The sequence below is a fragment of the Nerophis lumbriciformis genome, linkage group LG19, assembly GCF_033978685.3.
Source record: "Nerophis lumbriciformis linkage group LG19, RoL_Nlum_v2.1, whole genome shotgun sequence".
Lineage (NCBI taxonomy): Eukaryota > Metazoa > Chordata > Actinopteri > Syngnathiformes > Syngnathidae > Nerophis > Nerophis lumbriciformis.
The window spans coordinates 23913316-23927518 of record NC_084566.2 but is presented as its reverse complement, the minus strand read 5'-3'; the positions used below and the strand labels follow the sequence as shown (position 1 = coordinate 23927518).

Sequence of the window (14203 nt, the reverse complement as noted above, 5' to 3'; positions counted from 1 at the left end):
AATTACACCGCGCTGAACAGCCAGCTCAGCGGGTCACTGGCACGGAAGTTGTTCGCCAGTCACACCCGGGTCGGACGCGCTGTCAGAATAAAAGCCTTTCACTGACGTTCTGACGGCGTAATTTGCTTCTGCTTTTGGCCACGCGATGTGACCACCATGGACCTACGTGAGTATGACGTATACACGACAGCTCGGACGTAGTTGATACCACGTGACAAGTTTGACAACGCACAGCTCAATTCCATGTAGAAGTTGAAAAAACATAATACAAGTATACTCGTATATAAGTATAAGAAAAGTAAATAACGTATAAAGAAGCATTTACAGTTTATTGTTCAAATTTAATTAAATTTTCTCAATGTATCCAATAAAATTGGCCCCATTCGCTGCACTTCGGAGCATAGTTTGTCGACTATTAGGTGTACGCTTTCTAGCGATAAAAGTGTTGTAAATTAAGAGCGAAACGGAGTGTCATTGCGGCTGGAAGTACAAAACCAGTGAAGTTGGCACGTTGTGTAAATCATAAATAAAAACAGAAAAACATCCACGCATCCATTTTCTACCGCTTGTCCCTTTCGGGGTCGCGGGGGGTGCTGGAGCCTATCTCAAGGCGGGGTACACCCTGGACAAGTCGTCACCTCATCGCAGGGCCAACACAGACAAACAGACAACTTTCATACAATGATTTGCAAATCATTTTCAACCTATATTCAATTGAATAGACTGCAAAGACAAGACATTTAATGTTCGAACTGGAAAACGTTGGTGTTTTTTGCAAATATAATATAATAGAATGGACTTTATTGTCATTATATTTGCATATAACGAGATTAAGGACTCCAATTTAAGGTGCGGTAGTGGGAACAAATATGGGGTAAAAATAAATTAAATTACACAACAGGTAATAAAGAAAAAACTAACAATTGAAATAAACAGACTACTATCCAATAAAAATAATAAGCAATCCTGTACAATATACAAAACACTATAGAAATACAAAATACTGTACAATATACAGAACAAGACAAGAGTACCGGAGTAATAAATAACAATCAGTGTCGGACGTATTGCACTCGAAGGGTAATATTGCACAGTAGGGTATTAGGGTAGGATATTGTATAGGGGTGAATTATTATTATAAGTTAGAGTTCAAGATGGTCATGGTGACAGATCTGGGAAAGAAGCTGTCTCTAAATCTGTTTGTTCTGGCTCTGATGCACCTATGCGCCTGCCCGATGGGAGCCGGTCGAACAGGTGGAAGCCAGGGTGTGTGCTGTCCTTGGTGATGCTTTTTGCTCTGTTGAGGTATGCAGGAGTTGTGTAAATCCTTCAGGGGGGCAGCCGATGATTTTTTGTGCAGACTTTATGACCCTCTGAATGTTAATTGAAATGTTAGCTCATTTGGAATTTGACGCCTGTAACATGTTTCAAAAAAGCTGGCACAACTGGCAAAAAAGACTGAGAATGTTGAGGAATGCTCATCAAACACTTATTTGGAAGATCCCACAGGTGAACAGGCAAATTGTGAACAGGTGGGTGCCATGATTGGGTATAAAAGCAGCTTCCATGAAATGCTCAGTCATTCACAAACAAGGATGGGGCAAGGGTCACCACTTTGTGAACAAATGCGTGAGCTAATTGTTTAAGGACAACATTTCTCAACCAGCTATTGCAAGGAATTTAGGAATTTCACCATCTACGGTCCGGTCCGTAATATCATTAAATGGTTCAGAGAATCTGGATAAATCACTACACGTAAGCAGCAAGGCTGAAAACCAACATTGAATGCCTGTGACTTTCGATCCCTCAAGCGGTACACACATCAGTGTGTAAAAGATATCACCACGTGGGCTCAGGAACACTTCAGAAAACCACTGTCAGTAACTACAGTTCGTCATTACATCTGTATGTGCAAGTTAAAACTCTACTATGCAAAGTGAAAGTCGTTTATCAACAACACCCAGAAACGCCGCCGGCTTCGCTGGGCCTAAGCTCATCTAAGATGGACTGATGCAAAGTGGAAAAGTGTTCTGTGGTCTGACGAGTCCACATTTCAAATTGTTTTTAGAAACTGGATGTCGTGTCTTCCGGTCCAAAGAGGAAAATAACCATCCGGATTGTTCTAGGTGCAAAGTTCAAAATCCAGCATCTGTGATGGTATGGGGGTGTATTAGTGCCCAAGGCTTGGGTAACTTACACATATGTGAAAGCACCATCAATACTGAAAGGTACATACAGGTTTTGGAGCAACATGTTGCCATCCAAGCAACGTCTTTTTCATGGACGCCCCTGCTTATTTCAGCAAGACAATGCCCAGCCACATTCTGCATGTGTTACAAAAGCGTGGCTTCTTAGTTTTTGAGTGTAGGTACTCGACTGGCCTGCCTGTAGTCCAGACCTGTCTCCCATTGAAAATGTGTGGCGCAATATGAAACGTAAAATACCACAACGGAGACCCCGGACTGTTGAACAACTTAAGCTGTACATCAAGCAAGAATGGGAAAGAATTCCACCTGAAAAGCTTCAAAAATTGGTCTCCTCAGTTCCCAAACGTTTACTGAGTGTTGTTAAAAGGAAAGGCCATGTAACACAGTGGTAAAAATGCCCCTGTGCCAACTTTTTTGCAATGTGTTGCTGCCATTAAATTCTAAGTTAATTATTTGCAAAAAAAAAATTGGTTTCTCAGTTTGAACATTAAATATCTTGTTTTTGTAATTTGTTCAATTGAATATAAGTTGAAAAGGATTTGCAAAACATTGTATTCTGTTTTTATTTAGGAATTATACAACGTGCCAACTTCACTGGTTTGGGGTTTTGTAATTCACACAAGGTGTTTTGACACAAGATCTGGTCACACACCTAATTACTTTAACTTTTTTATTTTCATGATGAGGCAGCACGGTCCTGGGTTCAATTCCTGGGGGCAGAGTCTTTCTGTGTGGAGTTTGCATGATTCTGGTTACTCCGGCTTCCTCCCATCTAAAAAGACATGCACTTAGAGACTTGCCCCCCGCAACCTTGAAAGGGACAAGCGCTAGAAAATAGATGGATCTTTATGCTATAACAAATTTGACCAAAATCCCTATTGGAACCTTTTCCACAGCCGAGAACAACATGCAGAATTTTCCCTCTTCTTTCTCTTGACGTCCTGCTAGGAACACGCTTCTTTGCCCTCCACATGCTTGAGTCCGAGGCGACAGAAAGAAAACATTACATCACGTCCAGACAGCCAAACAAAATCTTTTTATTTTATTTTCACAAAAGCAAACATTTTACAGAATAGAGAATGGACACGCATCAATCCCTTCCTGAAATCGTGGATCAAAAATGTTCATTCCTTTTGGTACTGCATCCCAAAAGTTATTTGATAAACTGGGAGGGCTGGAATTTAATTTACATTTACTGTACTTAGAAAAGCTACAGGTCACCATATTAGACATTCACAAGCAGATTTTGTGTGATTGGAGCAGAACTTTGCACCTCACCGGTTTCCAATATGGAATAAAAGATTGATTGTACAGAGAAATACTGTAGATAGTTACAGTATCTAGCTGCAGAGAAACATGCTTTTCTGTTCCATATATTATTTTGCAATAATGAATAAACAATTGAAACATTTACAGCTTCTAACGTACGTAAAACTGCTGTCGGTTATTTAGTGTAGTCTCTTACAGTATGTAATTAAACAAAGTTTTGAGGGGAAAAAACGAAAACATCAGCTGCTTCCCGTTGTGTGGTTCACATGTTTTGGTTGTGTTAGTCCTGCCTGCAGCGCCTCCCAGGGGTCATCCAGCATCGATTCACTGAAATATTTCTCCACATCTGCTTTAGCCTGCAAAACAGCAACAAACGCAAAGTCTTAACACATAATGTCAAATAAAAGGGCATCGACTTGGCTTTGAATAAAAAGATTGAGTTTGAGGTGGGAAGAAAAAGATGGACAGCAATGAATGAAACTATGATGGAAGATTTTTTAAATGTTTGATGGAACAGATTACAACCAATAAGTCATTCAAAGAACCAAGCCAGGAAAGAGTTGCTTTTTCCCAGCCACACTTCAAACGCAGTTTACGAATCCTAGAATTTGAGCAGGGGGCAATTCGATGAAGAATAATAAAACAAAATCTTGTCTTCCTCTCCTAATCACTTCTGTCATACTAGAAATTAGTAACCGTCAATTTTAGAGGTCATTAATATTTACCCTCCACATTTTCATTCCAGGGAACTTGTTTTTCTTACCCCAAATCCAATGGCAAACCAACTATGCTTATAACAAGCTTATGTTACATCTACATGTCGGTCTATTTCACTCAAACAATAACCTTGTAATAACAACCTAAACCAGGGGTCGGCAACCCAAAACATTGAAAGAGCCATATTGGACCAAAAATACAAAAAACAAGTCTGTCTGGAGCTGCAAAAAATGAAAAGCCGTGTATAAAAGTTATAATGAAGGCAACACATGATGTAAGTGTCTAGCTATAATAGCCTAATATCAAAATGACTATGTCGCAGGCTCAAGCAAATCTTTGTTGACAGAAATGTTGAAATTTTATATTCTACACATTTTTACATTAAAAAACATTAGTAAATTAGTAACATTAGTAAATAGCATGTTAGCATTGATTAGCTTGCAGTCATGCACTGACCAAATATGCCTGATTAGCACTCCAACAAGTCAATAACATCAACAAAGCTCACCTTTGTGCATTCACACACAGTATAAAACGTTTGGTGGACAAAATGAGACAAAGGAGTGGAAGATTTTACATGTAAACAAACTGTTGCATCACAGTCCACACTATGGTGAGTTCAAGAACCGCTGAAATCAGTAGGACAAAACGATGTACACTAAATTCTCTCTTCAGTGAAGCACACACAAACATATTTAACAGTGGGCTTTCTAACAATTGGGAACGTTTGTGTCATGTTTGTCCTCAAACAAAAACATACTAAAACAAAACAATTATTTCCCCCCATCTTTTTCCATTTTTAATCCTTTTTTAAAAATGCTCCAGGGAGCCACTAGGGCGGCACTAAAGAGCTGCAGGTTGCTGACCCCCGTATCAGACCAAGCCATTGGCGGTTTAGTGATTCACATAGCTGTGCCACTCAATGCTTGATTGATGATTCATAATATAACTTAATACCGCATTTGATTATTTATTTTATTGTATTTACACAATATTAGTGGCGGGGCTCTCCCTTAGAGATAGGGTGAGAAGCTCTGTCATCCGGGAGGAGCTCAAAGTAAAGCCGCTGCTCCTCCACATCGAGAGGAGCCAGATGAGGTGGTTCGGGCATCTGGTCAGAATGCCACCCAAACGCCTCCCAAGGGAGGTGTTTCGGGCAAGTCCAACCGGTAGGAGGCCACGGGGAAGACCCAGGACACGTTGGGAAGACTATCTCTCCCGGCTGGCCTGGGAACGCCTCGGGATCCCCCGGGAGGAGCTGGACAAAGTGGCTGGGAGAGGAAAGTCTGGGCTTCCCTGCTTAGGCTGCTGCCCCCGCGACCCGACCTCGGATAAGCGGAAGAAGATGGATGGATAGTTGTGTTTTAATGATATATTAAAACAGATATAACCCTAACCCTAACCCTAACCCTAACCCTAACCCTTTTCCAACCGGAATGATTAAATTATCAGTTCCGGTTGGAACTGATAATTTAATCATTATTAATAAACAGGAAAATGTCAAAAGTATCTTGTTGCTAGGCAGAATTCTTTAAATACTCTCATCAGTGAAACATACACACAAACATATTAAACAGTGGGCTTTCTAACAATTTAGAAGGTTTGTGTCATGTTAGTCCTCAAACAAAAAACATTCTAAAACAAAAAAATATATTTTTCCCCCCATCTCTTTCCATTTTTATCCTTTTTAAAAAATGCTCCAGGGAGCCACTAGGGCGGCACTAAAGAGCCGCGGGTTGCTGACCCCGACCTAACCATAACGTAAATAAAAACTAAATTCACATTCCCAAACTACCTAAAACATAAAACATGTTTTGTCATCACATGAACCATTTGTATTCCCCTTAGTTTTGGTGGATAGGCCAAAAGAAACTCGACTTGAGAATAAAATCAACTTTCACTTCCGGTTGGAACTTCTAAAACAACCACGTGACTTACTGAGAAAGGTACACATTTAGCATTTGTACATTTATTTCCCCAAAATCAATATGTATGATTTAGGGGAAAAATTGAAGACGATTGTTTACCTGCAACCTAGGACTGAAGCCCCGAGGCTGCCTGAAAGAGTCCCAGTGTCTGTGCTCCTCGCCGGCCACTACGGCTACAGAAACTCCGGAGCGTCTTCCTCGGCCAATGGACCTTGACGGAGAACCGCCCCAATTTCCTCTATTCGAACCGGGGGAATAGGCCGTATAAACAGGCGAGTACGCAGAGAAGCCCCATGAAGGAGCCCCGCGGTGTACGAAGCCTTCGCAGGGGGAACGAGGCCCGCCGGAGGTCGGTGAGTTGAACCGCTTTCTCCAGTTGCATCTGCTCGGTGTTCGGTCCATGTCGGCAGTTTGGATGCACCAGAAGGAAATAGGCTACTTGTTCCACGGAAGTGTTTTAGGGATGTGTTGAAACTGAAACTGGAGGATCACCTGAAATACAAAAAACGGGACGAAACCGAAATCGGAAATAGTCATCTGCTCTCCAGCTTGCAGCCCCGCCCGGCGACCACTACTTCACACATCCCCCGCAATCCCTTATCGACACTACTGTAAGATATTTGCACATTCAGAGATAATAGCTCCAAAACAAAATATTTTATAAAAGGACTGCTCAGGGACCGTCTGCAAAGAGCAACACCTGACAAGAAAATACATAATAAAAGATCAAGATAAAAAATTATACATTGTCAAGTCTCTGTAATAATTTCAGAACTAGACTGTATCCTATTTGTTAATAGTACAAGACTGTGTTTGGTAAATATCATATTTTTTGCATTTTTTATAAATATTTTGTATGGCTATAACTTTGTAATTGTACATCACAGTGTCACATAATTGGCCACCAGTTGTTTATACTACAAGTCTAATTAAAAATAATAATAATTTGCTGAATTCGAGAAATATTTACAATTTCCAATAGCTTTGTGGATATACAACACATCATCTCGAAAATACATGACTTTTTACTACAAGTCTTGTTTTGAGGAAAAAATATTTACAATTTTGAGAAACATTTTCAGTTTTTGATATTCAACAGCTTTATAAATATACAATATATAATCTCCAAAAACATATCAATCAATCAAAGTTTATTTATATAGCCCTTAATCACAAGTGTCTCAAAGGGCCGCACAACGTCTGCTCAGATCCCACATCAGTGCAAGAAAAAACTCAATCCAATGGAATGCAATGAAAATGTGGGGATAACCCCCCCAAAAACATCCCCCCCAATAGCCAGTATGTTACTAATTTGCATGTTAATAAGAAACTAATTAATGGTGAATATGTTCCCCATACTAAAGTGTTACCATGTTTTTTTACTGGTGCATAAAATGAACCGTGCATGAACATCACCTTGTTCAAACTCACAACAAATTACACACCTGCAAACCAGTCAGCTGTTGCCGTATTCGTAATAAGCCGATAGGGAGAAGTTTGTATTTACATGATGAGTCGGGTGTGTTTTGACCTCCGCCGAACCCCTGAGCCCGACTTACCGAACCCCTAGGGTTCGATCGAACCCAGGTTAAGAACCACTGATCTAGTTAATAATGTGAGAGTCCAGTCCATAGTGGGGCCAGCAGGGGATCTTCTTGAGTGGAGTCAAGTCAGCAGCGCAGAGACGTCCCCAACTGATATACAGATGAGTGGTTCACCTCAGGTCCTGACTTTGAACAGCTAGCGCATCATCTGTGGTCACCTAATAACTTCTCCACGCAGCAGATGGGGGGCAGAGCAGAAAAGAGACAGCAGATCAACTGGTCTAAAAGGGGGGTCTATTTTAAAAGCTAGCATATACAAATTAGTTTTAAGATGGGACTTAAATGTCTCGTTGAATATAGTCTTATTTTGGGGGGGAAATATTTTACTGATTTTTTAGAAATATTTAAAATGTGTAATTGTCAATAGCTTTAAGACTATACAATATATCCTCAGGTATATGAATGTTCTCATTCATTTAGGTCATTGTCGTCTCAGGGCATTCAATAGATCACAACTGGACTGTTTGATTTGTCTTAGAAGACGTTTCGCCTCTCATCCAAGTAGTCTTCATCAGTTCATGCACATAGACTTAGATTGGTCAGATCTAGTCTAGCAGCTGGTGCCAAAACCCCAAATATTTATACTCCAACACCAGCAGGGTGTGCCTGGGCAAAGATGGCTCGGTCCTATCGTAGTGAGAAAAACAACTGTTTAGATGCAAACGAGCAATCCTACTGTCAATGCCAACGACAGTCGTTGAATCATTGAGGTATTGTGTGACAGAACGATGGCTAACACCCACGTTAGCAATCCATTCAGTTGTAAACAAATGGCATTCTGGTCACACCCGATGATGAACCAGTTTGAGAAGATTGTTTTTGTATTATTCATAAGACTACTGTACCTTTCAATTTTGTAAATATTGAATATTGTCTGTGAAGTCCTACTGAAGGATACATTCAGTTTAAGAGTTAGTCCATTAAGTTAAGACAATTGTTGTAATGGTTGATTAAATGTGGATAAAGGATACTTTATTTCATTTATTTTCCTTAAATTTTTCATTTTCCTCTTGAGAGATTTCTGCCTTACTGTAGTTAACTTAGTCCTCATGTGCGACACCCAAGTTGTACAGGTGTGAAGGTAGAAGCCTGACAAGTTGGACACATAGCTCCTGATTTACCAAAGGTTTGCGTGTACTAAAACCAGGCCCGGCCCTAACCAATCTGGCGCCCTAGGCAAGATTTTAGGTGGCGCCCCCCCACATCGGCAGTGAAGTGTATATACTCACAAGAAACCGAATAGCTTTGTCTTTGACCTTTTTTTTTTTTACTTACAACTATATTTAATATATAAAGGGGTGGAAAAGTGACTATTACCTGCAGGGCAAACATTAGCTAACCAGAAGGCAATAACAATGTAAACAAAAAACACCTGCTTAAAAGATCTAATACAATTGTCCCTAAGGAATGTAAGGTGGGAGTACTGTAATTACCTAACGTTACATTATTATTTTCCATAACAATTTAGCCCCCTCCACAATATTAACCCGACGTTAAAACAGATTATAGATTAGCAATTGCCGAATCATGTAACATTAGCTTAATGCTAAAAAGCCAGGTTACTATCACATTCTGTAACAGACAAATCATTTCATGTAGGCTAACGTTACCTACCTGCTACCTCTGTCTTTTCTCGTTTCTACTCCTCTTCTTTTCTCTTTTTTCTTCCCTGGGCACCTGACAGTTTTGGCCGTTTTGACATCTTGTGTTGATTTTTTGATGTGGTGACGTCCAAAAAGAGTCATGATACGGGAAGGGAGGGGCGCACCGTGCGGGGGGTTCCCCCCGGTGGGGGGGGGGCGTAATGTTGTAACAAATAATATTTCTATTAAATAGGCTTTACTTTGCATTTTAATTAACGTGGGATTATTTTTTGTATTTAGAAATAATAGTACCAACTTTTATTTTATTTATTTTTTCTCCAACATTTGTGGCACTGGCGTGGCGCCCCCTGGTGGACGGCGCCCTTAGCATTTGCCTATACGGCCTATGCCACGGGCCGGCCCTGACTAAAACAGATGCAAACTTGATAGCACACAAAAAGCTGATCTATTAAATGTGTGCAAAGTGTATTGCGTCTCTTCAGTGGGCAGGCCTACAATCCATTTTGTGTCTCTGTCTTCATTAATATGCAAAAAATACACTGATCATCAAAACACCCACAATACTGGGAGAAGAAAATGCAAATATAATTACTTATCACAAACTCACCACCATTTTGCCAGCACTATTTTGTGTTTTATTTACTCACTGTGCAAACTAAAAGTTCCACACAAGCTGCAAAGCCACACAATGGACAGGTGACAATCCTCATTAAAACATTAAATATTGAAATATTTCTTATACGAAAAAAAAACTTCTGGAAGTATGCATTTTTGCATATTGAGCGGACTCTATGCAGCCTCTCTCCCCAATGCACTTTCAGCGGTTAAAAAAAGAAAAAGGAAAAAGAAGTGGTGTCAATGTAGATGCGCTGCACGACTGCTTCTAAAATGCTCATAAAAAGTGGTACATGTTTGAAAAAATAGCCAAACGCCAAAGGTAGGAGCATAATAACATAAATGTGCAGTGAATGAGAGTATCTCTGTGGTGATGCCTCGCATTGTACACGCAAAATCCTCATTTAAATAAGGCGGTCTGCACCACTTTTCAATTGTACACACAGTTTTAGTAAATCACACGCAACACGCCCTCTAGTACACGCTATTTCATGGATTGTTTAGCGCGTGGTATTAGGATCTTAGTAAATCAGGCCCATACTGTAGCTAACAACCACATTCTATGAAGAAGACAATGTTACTAATGTATTACCACAGAAAAAAAGTGCTGAACTGCACGTCAGATGAAGGACCAGGGGTTACCAGTACCTGGTCGACTAGGAGGGCCATGCCCCCGAGGAGCGCTCCTGGGTATCTCGAGCCCTCATTCTCGATCCCTCCCTCCTGTCTGGCTTTTACTGTGAGTTCCCCGATAAGCCAGATTAGCTGCCAGGTGGCGTCTGTTGTTATATCTTTGTTAAATGGGACAAAGCACATTAATGAACATATAAAATCTAAATTGTTATCTGCAGTGCCAAGTGATCAATACAATGTCCATAAAAACTTAGGTTACAGCGCCATCATCAGACAAAAACAGTAAAATAAAATACAAAGACTCAGTTCTAAGAATAAAAATTATATAAAATGATGACCCATCCAATATAAAACAGTAGGTTGCTGCATGACCTCAGCGGAGAGCTGATCAATAATAAAGTCACCAGAGTAGTTCAAGTGCATAAGGCAAATGGAGAGGTGCTAAAGTGCAAGTGTGCTAAATGTTTGCCAAATTAGTGTGCTGAAGAAAGAAAATACGCATCTCCCTTGGCCTAGTAAAAATAAAATGCTGCTATTATTGCACATAGCCCTATTGAACAAGTAGTTAGTAGCATTAACAGATCTGTTTACACATGAAAAATCGTGAAAGAAAAGCATACGTAATGGTATGAAATATTGCACAAAATATAAGTACACAACGTTCAAAATAGAAATAGAGATCCATAGAAATACATTGGAACTCATGGCAAGTACCGTATTTTTCGGACTATAAGTCGCAGTTTTTTTCACAGTTTGGCCGGGGGTGCGACTTATACTCAGGAGCGACTTATGTGTGAAATTATTAACACATTACCGTAAAATATCAAATAATATTATTTAGCTCATTCACGTAAGAGACTAGACGTATAAGATTTCATGGGATTTAGCGATTAGGAGTGACAGATTGTTTGGTAAACGTATAGCATGTTCTATATGTTATAGTTATTTGAATGACTCTTACCATAATAGGTTACGTTAACATACCAGGCACGTTCTCAGTTGGTTATTTATGCCTCATATAACGTACACTTATTCAGCCTGTTGTTCACTTGTCTTTATTTATTTTAAATTGCCTTTCAAATGTCTATTTTTGGTGTTGGGTTTTATCAAATAAATTTCCCCCAAAAATGCGACTTATACTCCAGTGCGACTTATATATGTTTTTTCCTTCTTTATTATGCATTTTCGGCCGGTGCGACTTATACTCCGGAGCGACTTATACTCCGAAAAATATGGTATATCTAGTTTTGTTATTTATCTGTCATGAACTGTAGGTCAGGCCATTCTTTGTTTAGTTTTTGGGTGTTTTTTCCTGTGTTTTTGGCTTCTTTTCCTGTTTTGTGCTCTTATTTTGTTTCCCCTTTTTGTTCTGTTTGTATTTTTTCCTTCCCTAACTTCACACTTCTCCTCCTAACACGTCTTCTACTGCAGAGCCCGTATTTGGTGTTTCCTGGGGCGGAGCCAATATCCCACACCTGATTGCTCTCTGCAATCAGGCCTTTATAAACCCTGCAGTGTGTACTCTGGTCACTGGATTGTTCCTCTGTGATTCCTCTGCCATGGCTGTTCAACGTTCTGTTTTCTATGCCTGCTCTGGTTCCTGAGCATGTGTTGATTTTTTTAGCCTGGCTTGTCAAAGTTTCGAATCTTGTTTTTCTCAAAAGTATTTTTTCACGGCGACCTTATGTTGCCGTCGCTTTTTGTTAATCATTAGGACTTTGCGTTTTTGAGTTTTTTTTCACACCTGCGTGCTCACTTAGTTAATCTTTTGGTATTTGACTGTTGCCTGAGTCATACCGCCAAACCTGCTCCTTGACAATATCACGTATAACGCATCAGATACGTAAGCCCAAAAGTAAGCCCACAAGCCAGCGAAAATGAGTAACAAAAGTCTTTGAAGACCTTTTTGCAATGGGAAAAAGGCCTCGGGCCTCATGTAACAAGCTTGCTTACGCACAAAAACCGAACCCTGTGGAACTTTGCACGTTACCGTAACATACTCCGAGGTGACATTGTTATGGGAGACGCACTGCATCCTGTCAGTAAAATACGAGTTAAACCAAGAAAAGGCTAAGCCTGACATACCAATATGTGTTTTGATACGTTCTAATATCTATAATATCTAATATTATGATCAACGGTATCAAAAACAGCGCTAAGATCAAGAAGCAGCAACATGGATGACGCATCAGCATCCATAGTTAGCAATAGATCATTAGTCATTTTTGCGAGGGCTGTCTCCGTAGAGTGAGTTGCCCTGAAACTGGACTGAAAGGGTTCACAGAAATTGCTAGACGCTAAGTGTTGATTTAGCTGTTGTGCAACAATTTTTTTGAGGATTTTCGAGATAAAGGGAAGGTGGGACCCGGCCGGTAGTTTACCATGAGGTCAGGATCGAGGTTAGGTCTTTTGAGCAGAGGATGAATTACTGCTTTTTTGAATGCTAGGGGAACAGTACCAGAGGAAAATGATAAGTTAATAATGTTTAGCATTGATGGTCTTAATATTACAAACAGCTCCTTGATAAGTTTCCGAGGAAGTGGGTCAAGTAAACATGTTTGTTTTGTCCCATTTACAAGTCGCAAGAGTTCCTCCAATGTTATTTCTTCAAAAAGAGAGACATTATTTTGGAAAGCAATATCCGTTCTCCATACATTCAGATCTGCGTTAATAGAATCCAGTTGGATCTGCGACGCATTATCTTTTATCTCCTTTCTAATGAGTTCAATGCTACTGTACTGAACAAATATTTAGGATCATTTTTATTGAGGCGGATGAGATTGGAGTAGTAATTAGTTTTAGCAAAGGTAAGTGCGTGTTTATAAGTTATTCAACTATCACTCCATGCTTGATGGAAAACCTCAGGTTTAGACGCACGCCATTTGCGTTCCAGCTTTCTACATGATAGTTTAAGAGCTCTGTTTTTTTCTATAAACCAGGGGGTACCCCGTTTAGGGGCATTTTTCAGCTTTGCGCAGGGCATTGTTAAAGTTCTTAGTGAGGTTATCGATAGAGCCCACATAATTTGGGAATGTTGCCATTATCGAAGGCAGTAGGCCAGCTAGAGTCGTAGTTGTGACAGGATTCATGTTGTGGCTGTTAAAGCAGTGGTTAATAGCTTGTTGACAATGAGTCAGAACTTCAACTTTTATCAAGTAATGATCGGACATTACTTTAGTCTACGGGGAGTACCATAACTTTTAGAGGTGGTGACACCCCGCACCAGGACTAGGTCTATCATATTACCATTGGGATGCGTGAGTTATTAATTTTTTGTGTAAAACCACGGCTATCAATTAAAGTCTGGAGTGCCACGCACGGAGGGTTTGACAGGGTATTCATATGGATATCAAAATCCATCATTATAATTATTTTATCTGCATGCGTCACTAGATCAGCGACAAACTCTGAAAATTCACTGATAAAGTCTGAATAGGGCTCAGGGGGGCGATAGATAACAGCCAGATAGAGAGGTAGCAGTGTGACAGACCTCACAGTAAGCACCTCAAATGATTTATATTTATTACTTAGTTTAGGGCTAAGGTTAAGGTTTTCATTGGATATTAGTGTGAACCTTCCATTCCTTTTAAGGGGACGGGCAATATGTGCACTCATATAGTTAGGAG

At 40.0% G+C, this 14203-nt stretch overlaps 1 long non-coding RNA gene across 1 annotated transcript; it reads left to right on the top strand.

The window, feature by feature from the left end:
- Positions 1-36: 36 nt before the first annotated feature.
- LOC133618674 (uncharacterized) lies at positions 37-6377 on the top strand. The gene is made up of 3 exons (XR_009817322.1): positions 37-166; positions 6042-6139; positions 6232-6377. It is a non-coding gene; the product is annotated as an uncharacterized lncRNA (long non-coding RNA).
- Positions 6378-14203: the final 7826 nt, after the last annotated feature.